Here is a 14,405-nt window from a genome sequence, read left to right as displayed (position 1 = left end):
AGACGACAGTTTTTACACTGTCTGTCGTTAAATTATATCAGACAACAGAAACCAACCTGTCTGTCGTCTAAGCTCTGTCGTCTGAAGGGTTTTTTGGCATAGTGAGTCTCTCATCTTTCCTATATATTTTTTTTGTTATTTTTATATTCATATATGTATTAAGGTAATTCCAGAAAAAAAAAAACATATTAAATAAGGTTAGCCAAAAAATGGAGAAAAGAATCTTTAATTCCATGAATTTTTTTTAAATTTTTTTATTGTTTTTTTTTTTAGAATTTAATTTTTTTTTTCTTTTTCAGTTTGAGTTTATGTAGTAAAAAAAATTTGTGTTTTATTTAAGTTAAACAAAGGAAGGCTCGACTCAATCCTTTTGATCCTTGCGGCCTAGCCTTTATTGGTGGTAAGGGCTGATATATTGAAGTCTTAGCTAGACCATGTCTGGCCGTTAGTTTCTTTGACTTTGACTTGGCCCAACCCAGCCCGACCTAACCTTAAACCCTAAAATTTAGGGCTGGGCTGGTCAGCCCAATGATGACCCCTACCGCATGATCCCCAGTGAGTTAAGAAGCTCACGAGACTAGTGGCGGGAGAATGATGGATAATTGCTTTGAACATGTGGACCAAAGTTAATTTACTAAATGGATCGAAAGGACGCTTTGGAGAGCCTAGGCCCAGATAGGCCCAACCCACAACCAGACCCGGCCTTGAGAGGTGCCATCAGAGGCATTAATTGGCCTTAGGCCACTAATCTCCGGCTGGCCTCTAGTTGTCTGATTTTCATAAACGCTAGTTCTATATATATTATTTGTGCCAAAAAAATAAAACAATGTCATCTTGGTTCAATAGTAAGGGTTCGCCTTGCCGCTATGTTTTTAGGTTTTGTCTAATTATAATAAATTTCCTTATATTAGGAACCTAGTTTTCTAGCGCCTCCGGCATAGTACCAAAGGATGGTCCCCGCTACCTCTACGTGTTTGAATGTATAATGAGTAGGTCTAATTCTATGTACCATTGTGGGTACCGCCACTATCTTGTTGTCTGTCTATAAATGGCAACAGAAGGGTATGTAACAGCTATTCTGGCTTGTGATGAATATATTATTTCGCCCCCGTGGCATTATTCAAAATAGTAAGCTTCTTGTTTAGCTTTTTTAAAATGTCTGAGTTTGAATATCCATGAGGTTGGTTATTTTGTATCTGACCTATGCAGACTTTCTAATTTTACAACACTTTTTATGTTGATACCTAGCCTTCTTCCCTTTACATTATTCTTATTGGTTCATATTTTTTTTGTAGGGTTTTTGTCCATTTACACCATTTTTAGAGATTTTTTTCCCACTTACCCCATTAAGTTTTTTTAATTCCCTCTTACCCAAAACACTCTAAGGAGGTCTTCCCTAATACCCCATTAAGATTTTTTTTTTGTTTTTTAATTTTTTTTAATACCATTTTACCCTCACCCCTTTGTTACTTAGAGAGAGAGAGAGAGAAAATGGAAGAGAGAGAAACCATGGGAGACTTCGCCGGAGTCCGGTCTCCGGCCGCCGGAATCTGGTCACCGCCGCCAGAATCCGGTCAACAGTCGCCGGATTCCGGTTACCGGCTGCCGCCCACCGGAATTTGCTGAAAATCTCACCGGAAAGTTTTTTTGCCTCCAATAGACATCTATTGCCTCCTAATAGACGTCTATTGCCCCTCAATAGACGACTATCAGCCATGTATTGCCCCCCAATAGATGACTATCAGCCATGTATTGCCCCCCAATAGACGTTTATTGCCCCCCAATAGGACTTTCATTTGCCAGAATGAGAACTAATCTCCCTAAATTTAGACAAATAAAACTTTGATTACATAAAAAAAAAAAAAAGAGATTACATCAATTCAAAACGTCTATTGCCCCCCAATAGCCGTGTATTTCCCTCCAATAGAGGGGTAATAGACGTCTATTAGGGGGCAATAAACATTCAAATTTTTTTTTCTTTCCTTATGTCCCGTTACTTAATAAAAAAAAAAAAAAAGAAGCTAGAAATTGATTTGGGCACCCCAATCAATAGTCGGACCAAAACCACCGGATCGAATCACCTCCGGAGCTCGCCGCCGACCTCTCTCACCTCTCCGAACCTCCAGTCCTCGTTGGAGTAGCCACCGACTTCGCTCGCCACATCCACCTCGTCGCGCCGAATTGTACTACTCCGGCACCGAAGCTCGATGTCGATTTCTTCCGACTTGAAGCTCGAAGTCGCCGGCCGGCACGTTTTACTGGTACAGCGAGTCACTTGACCTCGATACAAAGCTCGAGGAACCTCGACAGAGAGAGAGAGAGAGAGGGACGCCGTAGTCATGTGGAGCGAGGGAGAGAGACGCCGGAGTCGTCTGGGGAGAGAGAGAGACGCCGGAGTCGTCTGGGGAGAGAGAGAGAGACGTCGGAGTTGTCTGGGGAGAGAGAGAGACGCCGGAGTCGTCTGGAGCGAGGGAGAGAGACGCCCGAGTCGCTGGGTAGAGAGAGAGAGACACCAGAGTCGTCTGAGGAGAGAGAAAGAGAGAACTCAGAGAAGAGAGGAAAGAGAGTGGCAACGCTGTAATTTATTAATTACTCTTAGGGCAAAATGGTCATTTAACGTTAAACTGTGTAGGTGGGAATAAAAATCTGTTGCTGGGGTAAGTGGGCTAATCTATTCTTATTTTGGTACTTTGGGTCAAGGACCCTTTTTTGTAATTAGATGCAAACCTTTTAATCTATAATTAAAACACAGAAATTAAACTTGTACTTACAAAAACTAAAATTCCAAATCGGAAAGGCAAAACCAGTTTGCTACGTCCTTCTAACCTTCATTCATCCTTGAAAACAGGAAAACAAATTTTTATACTTTTACATTATATAGTTTTTTGCTTTTGGTTTTTGGAGTGAATCTTATTTGTAGTTATTTAGATAAAGGAAAAAAAATTACTATTTGAATGAAAATTGCTAACTAGTTCATATGAAGCCAAAATTTAATTTTTCGCCTTAGGCCTCCAAACGTCAAAACTAGGCCTGCCCACAACCACCTAAAACCATAGGCTCTAATAAGGATATAGTAACCTACTTGACTATTAGAGAGGACTCAAAACCACTTGTGATGAGTTCAAGAGCTTAAAAGCATACAAAGCTGCCATATCAAAGGGTCCAAAAATGAGGGTAGCAAGGCAACCTTGCCCATCATGCTTGAATAATCTATATTACCTACATAATAGGAAAACATTCTTGTACTTATAGAAGACATCCACTTCTAAGAAATGTTCTTGTACTGAAATAGGACGAGCCAGGTTTAAAAAATATTCATATAATTTGTTTTTTTTCTATGCGTTGCTAGAGTGGGATTGACTACGATGGTAGCGGTGGCCATGAACATCAAATCCTCCATTCTGTCATGGATCTGATTTCTTGTTGGGTTGTTGTGTCTTCGACTAAAGTTGGGGTTGGCGATGAAGAGGTGGCTACCAGTCCTCATGGTTGGGCATGGTGGTCTAGCCATATTTGAGGTATTCGGGGAGGTCTGTCTCCCACTGCGGTGGGGATGGTGCAGGTTTACAGTTCTATGTGTCTTCCTCTTGAAATTCCCGATCGGATTGATAGATCTATGATGGCCTTGAGGCTGGTGGTATCGGATCCAGAGACAACTGCTACAAAAATATGCTAAGAAACCCTAAACGTTCTCCGGGACTGCTAAGGTTTGGTATCAAGCTATCAAATTCGGCTTTCTTTGATTGGTGTAGGCTGCTCAATTGGTAAGCATCTACGGGGATACCCCCTCAGAGTAGGGTGGTCCTTTAGGAGTACGAAAAAATTATGGTTTTTCCTTGACTTTGTCGGGTTTAACCCTAATATTGTCAAGTTACGGGTTATTTAGTGCTTTATCTCATGATGATGTTATTTTAAGTTACTTTAAGGTAGCCTAGATATGGTTCAATATTGATGTAACCCTTAGAGGGTGATTCATGATGTAATGTTACCTACATTTCACTACCGGCCACTCCCTTAAAAAAAAAAAATGAGATACTTACAAATAATATTTTCTTTAAGCACTCATTATATGCTTAATTTTTTTTCTCGATCAATTATAATACTTTATATATCTTTTTGTTTTGCATGTTTTTTTTTATTTTTTTTATTTTTATTTTATTTTTTATGAAAAGAGGTCAACCAATTATATAGATTTAGCAAGCAGTACAAAAACGAAACACCCCTAAGAGGTCGACAGAAAGAATCGTTTCTCAGAGTATCTTGAGACTCCTATTCTAAAACAAGAACAAGAACCCACTATATCCCTAGTACACCACCTTTTAGACAGTTCACGCACTTTTAATCCAAACAAAAATCAGTAATCTCTGAAGCAAGATAAAGGGTAAAGCTATGGTATGTTAACATTTCTCATACATCAACTATTTTTACCACTTTAAGGACTCATGTTACCACTTTGAGGACTAATATTACTATTTTGAGGACTCATATGGTAAACTAAGAAAATTTATATCACTTTAAGGACTCATGTTACCACTTTGAGGACTCATGTTACTATTTTGAGGACTCATGTGGTAACTAAGAAAATTTATCACTTTAAGGACTCATGTTACCACTTTGAGGACTAATATTACTATTTTGAGGACTCATTTTACTACTTTTAAGGCAATTGTATGCATGTCATACGTTAACACATTGTAGAGTTTTCCCAAGATAAAAAAACCCTCAGAGATTATGATTTTTGCGACCTAACAAAATTAAATAACAATTAGAGATGTCGTCCTGGATCCCAAATCTTTATAAGAAATCCACTGGGATCCCAAATTCGAACACAGAACAGCATAAGCCCACACTCTGCAGCCTTAGTCAACCCATTAGGACCCAAGCCCAAGTCAGGAAAGTAGAGCCAAGCCCAAACCCAATTAGCGTTTGCCCTTATAGCCAACGCAATAGTGGCTCTGGTCTTGCCGCCACCGTCGCACCCACCTGCCATGCCTCCGATCAACCTGCTCCAAGAAACCAGAAAACTCTTGACACCAATACAACCAAACGACCTAGGTAGAGAGAAACCATGTTTATGTTTCCTAATACAAATATGGTGTTTTGTTTGAAGTATGGATTTATTAATATGTTGTATACTAAAATAAAATAAAACACAATACAACACAAGTTCCATCTTTTTATCCTATTAAAATCCTAGCCGCAAGAGTGTGAGAGAGGCAAAACCCTAGCCTGCAAAATCCCTAACTCTAGTTGCACAAAGGCGACGATGGAAGATGTTGATGAAATGGCAGTGTGCTTCGCTGCGTCTTTGGGGTTGGTATATGCCCGAAGGCCAGTGGATCTCCGACCACCCCGAGGCGAAGGTCTTCGCCGATCCCAGACTTTTTTGGTGGGAAAATTTTTGATTTCTCGGGCTTTCAACAAGAGGTCCTTCATAGGGATGTTCCGGTGAGCCTGGAGACTGAATGGCCGATATACCATCCAAGAACATGATGACTGCTTTTTGTTTACTTTGTCGGATCCAATAGACCATGGGGAGGACCATGGGGATTTGATCGTGCTCCGGTAGTGTTGGCATTGTATGATGGCGTCGGAGCTATCCGAGATGTTCCTCTCTCCACCCTAGCGTTTTGGATCAAAGTGTGCGGTCTCCCACTGGCGTTTCATACTAATTGATGCCTCTAGGAATAGGGAGTGCCTTAGGATGATATATCTAAAATGATACTGTGGGGTTTGATGTAGGTAAGATCCGGATTCGGGTTGAGATGGATCTCTTGCATCCGGTCATATTTCGCCGGAGTTTTACGTACAGTGGATGATGGCGTTGATGTCCACTTGGATCTCTTCTTCAAGAATCTATATGGGAGGTGTAGAGAGTGTGGTCTCCTCACCCATGTTAGGTTGCCATGCTTTGGAACATCGTTGCCAGAGGTGTTGAGGACAGAAGTTTCACCTGCGCGTTGGAAATTTGGAGAGGGTCCACCTGGTAGAAGTGACACCAACTGCCTGGCCTTCTTTTGTATTTGGGGGTAGGTTGTTGCGGCTATGATGTCTGGTTTGGAGAGGTTTTTGCCTATTGCAAAACCTAGGGCAAGGAAGGAGATACACCTCCTATCACTACCTGAGGCAAACGGTGAAGGCAGCTCTAGTGTTAATACATGATCATCACTGGATGGGACTGAGAACAGAGGTGAGCTGAGATCAAATGGCTCTGATTAGTTGCTGTTAAGAGAGGGTGGTGGATCAGCAGAACAAGTTCTGGAAGAGGCCATTGCTAATCCTAGTTGTGGCATGCGCAGAAAGAGGTTAGCGGACGATGGAGCGTCGCCGAAGAAACTGCGCCTTAGTTCGGTTGTGGGTAGAACCAATTTGGACGCTATGTCTATGGGACTATGCTCTTTGCAACATGTGCAAGAATTTTCTAAGAAGAGAGGTAGACCGAAAAACAAAAATTAAAGAGCTCAAGGTTGTTCAGCCATCGCCCTTGAAAAAGTCGCTGACAAAGCATGCTGAAGTTTCAAGGAATGTGGGAAAGCTAGTGAATGGATTACTGGAATTTACTATTATTGCTGCAGCAGATAGCCCGAACCCCTCCAAGGGTAAGGAGCCTATAGTTACTTAGTGGTACTATTTTCTTCTAGAATAAATGTCTATGCTGGTAAAGATGTCTCTATGAGCCTTTGAAGAAGTGCTTAGCTTTACCGTACCATAATTGTGTGCTCGGCGAAGTTAGGTTAGTTAGATTGCTTGCAATGCAAGGTATTTTTGTTGGCATAGACTACTTTGAGCTATGATTGTTGAAACTGAGTAGTCATTGTGTACTATTCTTATCTATGAAACAGGAACATACAATTGGTATGTACTCTTTTATTAAAAAAAAATTAATAATAATAATAATAAAAAACACAGTTTCCAATACAACCATCATTTGTCAAAGACGGCAGCCATATGCATATATTCATGTTCATCATTGGACTATATATGTGCGAGTATATACATGAACCATGAATAAACTCTGAACAATCAAAATTTGAATTGTTTTCCATGCTGTAAATATGTTGAATGCCAAAGCTATTAAGAACGGGTCAGAGCTAGTAATGATTTTATACATCTTCTGATCTTCTAGAAGGGGAATATCTGATACCAGTAGTAAATTATTGCTAGCGATCGATGGATAATGAAACAAGCTGTCTGGTGAAGTGGGGATGGGGCAGCCTAAACACTTTTCAAAAATTGATTGGCATCCAAAAGATGATCAAAGCCACATTCATAATACAACTTAGGGTGAGGCTATTTCCACCCTATAAAATGCTTTGTTCACCCCTTTTCAAAAAAAAAAAAAAAATGCTTTGTTCACCCTACAATTAAATTTTTACCCTGAAATTTCTAATTTTACCCTCAAATAATTTAGAAAAGAAAAAAAAGATATCACTATTGAAAATGTAAAACTGGAAAAGAAAAAGAACATAAGCACACCATCATGGTGCAACCCCATGCCTTCTAGTTTTTTATTTTTTTTTTTTTTTTACTTTTTTGTTTTTTCTCTCTTCTCTATCTTCTCCCTTCATCAGCTACTGTGACGTAGAATCAAACACGAGTCACATGAAGTAGAACAAAATAATACTAACCAACAATTCTTTTCACTTGTTGCTATAGCTTGAAAATTTCATCTAACTAATTGTTTGGTAAACTAGCGATGAAGAAGCTGAGATGATAATTTTTTTTTTTTTTTTTTTTTGGGTATTTCAGCTGAGATGATAGTTGGGATGTCTGTTGGGTAAAATTTTATTTATCCATAAAATTGTGCTTAACTACAATTATTTTTCTGTTAATAATTATACTTAAGGATAATTTTGAGATTTTAAAGAAAAAATTTGATTGTATGATGAACAAACCATTTAGTATGGTGGAAATAGTCGCACCCTACAACTTAACATTTCCTCAAAAAAGAGTAAGCAGGATCGATGGTGCTGATACGACATCTGTTACTCAGACGAATACCATATATATAGTTGAAATATCACATGTTGCAGTAGCTCCACTATAGAGGCCAGAAAGTTAAACCTGTTAAAAGGAAGCTCTAAAAGTTTCATGGCATAATCGAAAAGGAAAAAAGAGTAATCGATGGATGTGGAAATTGAAATTCCTGTCGTAGCACCCCAAATCCGAAAATGTAATAACACTTTCAAGTGATCGAGATTCGAGAAAGAGTCAAATTCACTTATTTGATCAGATTTTGTAGTACTTTAGAACTTAATCAAGCTGTAGGTGGCAATACACAGTCTGTTTTCTTTTTTATAATAATATTTGTAATGTAGGGTTTCTCTTATATCATTATCATGAATGAATACCACTTTATATTGAAGTCAAATCGTATGATTACTATAATTAGTTCCAGTGAAAGCGAGGTCAATATATACCATGTCGGCACAAGAATTAACGATGATTACGAATGAGATTTATATTTCTGATTGATTACACCGAATAAATAAGGTACGCATCAAAAGGTGAGCGAGTGTAGATCATTTTCTTTATCGATCTGACTTAACAAGCGGATGGACTTCATTGGAAGATCATATTGCTTCAAGCGGATGGACTTCATTGGAAGATCATATTGCTTTTCAGTCATGCATCTTGATCATTCTGAAATAAATGAACAACTTTTTCAAAGTTTGAATGGCTAATTGATCGAAATGTGCACCCACTTAGGGTATGTTTAGGGTTTCTGTATCGAGTAGTATATTGAGCTGTCTTTTTTTTTTTTTGAAATAAAAAAAATTAATGTCTCTGGAGCAATCAGAGTATGGACACTATTGATCCAATTTACAGCAGTAGAGATAATGTAGCCTAAGCTTGCTATTGCAACTGTAACGAAATTCGCTTCCCTAAATATGTGCTTAAAGGAGATGGAGCTAAACTTTGCAGCCAGCCTTCTTATGTCTTCAATTGTCTTGAGAACTCTCCAAGGTGGTTGTAGTTTCCCACATATATACAGCATCTATAACGATCTTTGTGTCACCTTCAACCTCGATGTGCCTGAAGCCTTGCTCACGAGCAGCCACAAGGCTATTACGGAGGGCACAAGCTTCAGCAGTTAGAACTGTTGTTTTTCCTAAATGTCGGGTAGCTGCGAGGAGGAGATTTTCAAGGGAAACTCTGATTACAAATCCCCCAGCAGCCGAGTCTTTAAGGACTGAACCATCAAAGTTTACTTTTACATGACCAGAAGAACTTTTTTTTTTTTTTTTTTTTTTTTAAAAAAAAACCCCATCCCATTCCCACCCTTAATGGGGCTCGAACTCCTGACCTCTTATATATGAGACCAAAGCCTTACCACCCCACCAAACACACACACCCTTGATTACCAGAAGAACTTGCCACCTGATGATGTATTATTGAGCTGCCTGCGTGGACAATTTTAAGTATTTAACATTGTACTTACAATCACGCTTGCCAGATACTTTTTTTGGGTCGTTCCTGTATAAACTAACAGTTCCAGTTTTGGATCTGATCAAACCAAATTTTTTTATTAGTTCGAACAATATACTCGATTTTTCTCCCCCCTCCCATCGTGAATTATTCAAACTTAACTAGCTACGTACATCTGTGCCTTCGGTTGTGTACCTATTCTCTAAATTTCTATGTCAATAGTCTTCAGAAAACCTCCTACTTGTGAGGTTGGAATGAATTGGTCAAAACCACCAGATCGATGGGGTATTTGATTTTGGCGTCTCCACTTAGTGGAGCTGGAGCTGTTTCATTCTTTGACTCTCTCATGCTTATTGTTGAGCTAGTGCTAAGAGATCCTCTTAGCTCGCATCTTGAAAACCCTTTTCAATCGCTTCATTTGATAATATATATAGTACGTCTTTTTATACTAAAGACCTCTTTAGACTTTAAATGTAAGGATTTCCTTAAATAGACTCACTTTTCAATCGTATATCCACATCTTAACCGTTCAGTTTTTAGGTTCTAATATATAAATCACTTTTGTAAATTTTCAGCTAAATTGATGATCGTTAAGGTATCAAACTAGATTAAATCAATGAACGAACTGAATTTGTCCAATCTAAAGCGTTCGTGTTCATAATTCTAAATTGCAGTTTTGAATGCCTTAGTGATTATCAATTTAATTGGCTGAAAATTTACAGAGATGATCTGCTCATATATACCTAAAAACTGAACGGTTAAAATATAGATATGCGATCAAAAAGTGAGTCTATTCAAAGAAATCCTTATATATATATATATATATATATATATATATATATATATATATATATATATATATATATATATATATATATATATCAACAATTCTTAGGTTCACCTCTAGGGTGAACGAGCATATTCACCCCCATTGTCGATTAACATACTTTTACTTAATAAATTTATAATCCAACAGTCCATATCTTAAATAAGCCTTTAAAGATCATCTCTGTAAAAAATCAATCGAATCAGCAATCATTTAATTATCTAATTGAATCAAACAAATGGATGGTTCTAACAACACTTATTACTATTATGATGAACCGTCCATGTATTTCATAGAAATGAATAACTAAAAAGTCTTCAATTTGATTGGTTTTTTACAGAGCTAATCTTTGTATTACGTTTTACAACATGAATGGTCAGATTAGAAAATTATAAAGTTATTATGCCTTAATCGCAAGAGAGGGTGAATATGCTCATTCACCCAAGGAGTGAACCTAAGAATTGTTCTATATATATACATATATATTTTTGCATCGGCAAAGTAATCTGATTTTTATCTCTTAAGTTGGCTCTCTCTTCTCTTCTTGGTGTAAGAACCTCTTGATCTCATTCAAGAGGCTCTTCCGATTGAATGTAGTCATCATTAATTAATCTTCAACAATATCAATCGTCATTGTCCAAAAACGAAAACAAAAATACAACTTGTTATTATTAGTAATGTAGATCGAAAGAAAAGGAAAAAGAAAAAGAAAAAGTCAAATCAAACCACATTGGATCATAGGACCCGGATAATTATACTTTAATTGAATTTGGTAATGATAAAGTTACGTCAGATTGAAGTAAATTTCTTTTGATTATCAAATGAGGCAATTAAGGAAACCAAATGATTAGTTAGCTAAAGAAAGCAATACCAACCTGGCCCAACCCGCTAGCCCTAACTTATATAATATAAAGGAGAGACAAGAGAACATAAGAGGAGAAGGTAAGCCTTGGGGAAACATTGGAAGCACTCCAAAGGCTCCAACTTTTTGAATGAACAATGCTTTGCTTTCTATTTACTATTTTGTTGCCAAAGCTTTATACTTTTATAGCCTGCCGACTTTTATTACCACCGCCGTAAGCAAATATCTTTGGCCAACTTTAGGTCATGAGTTGAGAGACTGGCCGGCATGTCCCCAGCTGAGAATTCATGTCCTATTTTGACCAAATAAAGGAATGTGAATACATATATAGCCATCATTTGGATCACCCTTAAAGGCGCAAATTAATAAGTTTAGTTTCAGTATGTTTATACCGTACGTAATTATCATTGGGTATGTCAAAACAAGCATACTTTATTTCATATACCGAGCAGGAGAGTCTTCAATACAGTTATCTTGCCGCATGGCAGTAGGGCAGCTCAATCACGTGTTGATGCATCAATGTGATCGAGGTCGATTAAGGGCGTAGATAGGGGTGGCCGAGGAGGATCAGTTGACCGCGCTAACCTTGGCTTTTATGTTCCAGTTACTTGATGCTTCTAGTTCTATACAGCTTGTAAAACCTTCATTGACCTCTCTAACTCTTTCCAAATTTTGAAATTTTTCATTATTTTTTGTTTATTTTCTAGTAAGACCTTAGGCGTGAACCACAAATGTCTGGAAGAAAAAATTCAGCTATTAACTTGAGTTCTTACCTGATTTAATATAATATAATATAATAATAATAATGTTATTTGTTGTTTACTACAAAAATTTAATTCTTTTTTACATGAAGTTAGTAAACTATTGCGATTATATTCTTAACCCTCCTTGATCTAATTTCTAGCTATGTCACCACACATAAGGTATTGGCTTTTGACTGGGCTGTACTAACAGCCGCGTGGCAGAGTAGCTTACCAAAGACTTGATGAAGTAGATAATACTAGCCTTCCTGCACGCGCGCAAGCGCGTGCGGAAGTGCGGCGATTAATTTATGTTTGATTTATTATGATTATTTTATATTGTAACAAATCTTGTAAATGAAAAAGGTTTTTATTGTATATACAGAAGATATTACAAATGGAAGTGAAAACACAAACTGATCTTTCATTTACAAATGGAGATATTCTTTCATTTATAATTCAGCAGGAGTAGAAGCACTGACAGGGAAGATAATCTTGCATGTACCTGAAGAGATCATTGCAAATTAGTAAGGCAAAAGTCGGCCAATATTACTCTGGTTAAACTTATCAAATAATTTCTCAAATAGATGCTGTTGTAATGAAACAGTAAAGAGGTAAATATCAGTTATCAAGAACATGAGGAAATGATAAACTGAACCTATTTCATGGGAATGTGCAATAAAACATATTTATAATTCAATTCAAAAGCACTGCCATAATTAATAGTGTGTTACGTTTTTACTTTAGCCTTTGTAATCCATTTTGGTTAGATAAAGGTGTTATAAGTTTTCTACTTCTCAATTCCCCTGATTCCTCTCTAAATCAAAAATAGGAAAAAGCATTGTGATTATATGTTGCTGCAATAATTGCTTTCATACCTTAATCTTCCTATCGAGGTTGTTGAGACCACTATTTCCTTGCAGATATTTAGCAGCATAAACTCGTCCTACAATCTATGCTGCAGAGATAGCTATTGGACCAACTCCACAGAAGACATCACCTGTCAATATCAAAGAAATAACACTGCACTAAGCAGCTCAAACAGATGCTTTAAAATTATAGGAGATGAGGAAGCAAAATTCAATTCTTTGTGATAGCAGTACCCTAATTAACATAGTATATTACCAACAGACTTTCATGTCATAATCTTGAATGTCTGCATCGTTGTTTCTGCAAATAGAAGATAAACTAATTTAACAAAAACTCATCCAAGGTTTCATTTTTTTCTGCGTTCACTTGTGCATCCTACCTACCCTTCTAAAACATCAAGTAAAAAACTGGTCATGATTTTGGACAATAGAAGAGATCTCAATATTAAATTGTCAAAAAAGTTCATGTAACAGAGAAGTTTTTGCATCAAGTAAGGTACCAAACCAATCATCAGCAAACATCTTCTCAAGCACAACTGAATTTAAAAGCAGAAACCTGATGAGTGCTAGTTCAGCTTTCATGCCGGAAAAGTCGCTTACTTTGACAACTCGCAGTTGGTCGAATGCACAATTGTGGGTATCATCTAACCAAGAGCTTACTTTTGTCCTAATAGCTCCATCTTGTTGCCGATTCTACACAAAGGTGAAAGCTTCTACAGCATCAGAATCTAAAATTTCAGAAGAAATAAAAAGTTACCAAATATAAAGTAGGTTAAAATCTTCACTTTAAATTGCATTATAACCGCAACAGAACAAAATGAAAACTGATAGGGAAAAAGGACGGTTTAATTTGCAGGAACTTTAAGAAGAAGGTCAGAAACATGATTAATCAAAAAGCTGTAAACCAAAAATATGAACAAAAACAAAAGGTCCTTGTTTTATGCATAAGCTGATTCATATTATTAAATATGCAAACAAAAAAGGCACCTAATGGTCCAACAATAAACCCGGATCAAATAAAAGAATTGAGTTAACAGCCACTAATAGCAAAATAGAGATATACCCAAAGGAAAAGTTAAAAACAACAATACAGAGAGCCAAAAATCACTTCAAGCTTAAGGATAAATCTAATAATGATCTAAATGTCGCTGTTATTTACACGAAGTCAATAGCAAAAGCAACTAAAACTAATGCAACATGCAATTCCAATTCTAAACTAAATTAACCACATCCTTGCTTGTACCTTATAGACTGAATCATAGCAAACTCGAAATTCAGCAACCCAATAAACAGAATGAACAAAAGCTGGGAACTTCTTGAAACAACCTTAATTAGTAAGAAATTAGATCTCAAATTTACTGGAATCTGACTACTTGGATTGGTTCTTCAACAGGGAAAAATCAAAACGGCCGGTGATTTATACTGCTTTATCTGAGATTGTTTTTTTTTTTTTTTTATGGATATAAACTGATCCCAGATAGTGGAGAGGCTGAGAGACTGACAAAGAATAAATGAAATAAATTAGAAGCCATGGTAGATTACCTGGAATGATCAGTTTACTCGATTTCTGTTCAAATCGACCATCATGCACCTGTGCTGACTTCCCGTCTCCCTCTTCTTCTTCTTTTCTTTTCTTTTCTTCTGTTTTCTTGCTTTCTTCCTTGTTCTCTTCTCTCTCA

The 14,405-nt window shown here is 37.1% G+C and overlaps 1 long non-coding RNA gene across 2 annotated transcripts; it reads right to left on the bottom strand.

The window, feature by feature from the left end:
- Positions 1-12,313: 12,313 nt before the first annotated feature.
- On the bottom strand, positions 12,314-14,405 carry LOC133728074 (uncharacterized). 2 transcript variants are annotated; one of them, XR_009855600.1, is made up of 4 exons: positions 14,269-14,405; positions 13,283-13,419; positions 12,736-12,857; positions 12,314-12,362 (listed from the first exon to the last, which is right to left on the bottom strand). It is a non-coding gene; the product is annotated as an uncharacterized LOC133728074 (long non-coding RNA). The 2 variants fall into 2 exon arrangements; XR_009855601.1 differs by having other exon boundaries at positions 13,327-13,419.

This window comes from Rosa rugosa, chromosome 2, assembly GCF_958449725.1.
Source record: "Rosa rugosa chromosome 2, drRosRugo1.1, whole genome shotgun sequence".
Taxonomy (NCBI): domain Eukaryota; kingdom Viridiplantae; phylum Streptophyta; class Magnoliopsida; order Rosales; family Rosaceae; genus Rosa; species Rosa rugosa.
Note: the sequence above shows the minus strand (reverse complement) of the source record. Positions and strands in the feature narration are given on the sequence as shown.